The following is a 1,625-nucleotide window of genomic DNA, read 5'->3' as shown; positions in this document are numbered from 1 at the left end:
ATGCTTTTTACATTTTAAAATGTCAATATTTACAGTATACCAGGAATTATATTTGGACATCATGCTTGGTAAAGCAGAGAATCGACAAGAAAGAGGAAGACCTTTAATGCAATGTATTGACTCAATGAGCTCCAGCATAGCAATGGTTGTGAGGGTGGAGCAGGACAAGGCAGTGCTCTGTTCCTTTGTTCAGAGGGTCCCCATGAGTAGGAATGGACTTAACGGCACTTAACAGTAACAACAAGGAGTTCTACCATTTGCAATGATTTACATTTATGATGAAAAATATATAGATTCTCAAAATTCTAGGAATGTAAAACAGCTTGAAGACCACTGGAATGAATGACAGAAACAGTGAATCTCATGGGCATCTCTGAGTTCTTAGTTTAGCAGCTTCCCCCAAGGTCCACTTACTCGTAAACTTTCTTTTTCTAGTGTCCTTAGGGTCACTCTGAGGACAGGTAGGACAAGTCTTCTCCTGAGACTGAGCTGCCTAATAGCCCCTTTTGGATTATGAAGTTATTTAAACCTGGTCATTGCCTGAATTGTTGAACAATCATAGACTTCCTTTTACTATTCTTCCCCGTTGGCAATACAACTTAATATCCTAGTAGTTTCTTGTCAATTTAATTTTTGTGAATTCTTTTATCTAATAAAGGCAGAAATCAAGCCTCTTGAATCTGTATGCTGCACTTATTGTTCCATTTTTTAATATTAAATTTCAGGCTCTGTTGTGTGCCATCAAGTCGTTTCAATTCTCACTCATAGATACCCTATAGGTCATAGTAGAACTGCCCCTAGGGTTCCCAAGGCTGTCTTATTGACTGAAGGAGGCGGCTTCATCTTTCTCCCGAGAAACTGTCGGTGAGTTCAAACCACCCATCTTTAAGTTAGCACCAAGTACCTGATCACCATACCACCAGGGCTCCTCCATACCCAAAATATAGAAGGGAAACCAGATTGTGGGGGATGACAGGGGCAAGGATGGATTAACCTGCCTTGGAATGTTGCTACTGCCCTCAGGAATGCATGTTGTTGTTGTTGTTGTTGTTGTTATGTGCCTTCGAGTTGGCCCTGACTCATAGCAACCCCTCCTTGGGTTTCTGAGGCAGTATCACTACGGAAGTAGGATTGCCCAACCTTCCTTCTGAGGAGTGGCTGGTGGGTTTGTACCACCAGCCTTCTGGTTAGCAGTCAAGTGCTTTAGCCACTATGCTACCAGAGCTCAGGAATGCATAGCAAAATTTAATTTTTATCATTATTAAAATTAATTTTTATCAAAATAATATCAGCACAGTACTTTTTTTCTTTTTTTAATTAAAGAATCACTTAAAAGCTCATACTGAAAAAAGACTTTGTCTTCCTTATCTCTCCCCATTCTCAGTCCCACTTCCAGAGATCACTACTATAAATTCTACCTGTTTTTCCTAGGATTGACCTTGCATATTTAAGTAATTTATGCTGCTCATTCTTGATTGATCTTACTTAGACCTTACTTCTAATTGTTTTGGTAGTCAAAAGATTAGTTCTTTTAAAAGACATCCTCTTCCCTTCCATCTATCCAACCGTGTGGTCATAATTCAAATTTTTGTTAAATTAATATTCATTGTTACATTATAAATATA

This window comes from Orycteropus afer, unplaced genomic scaffold (assembly GCF_000298275.1).
Source record: "Orycteropus afer afer isolate SDZICR_OR568_19922 unplaced genomic scaffold, OryAfe1.0 scaffold01707, whole genome shotgun sequence".
Lineage (NCBI taxonomy): Eukaryota > Metazoa > Chordata > Mammalia > Tubulidentata > Orycteropodidae > Orycteropus > Orycteropus afer.
Note: the sequence above shows the minus strand (reverse complement) of the source record.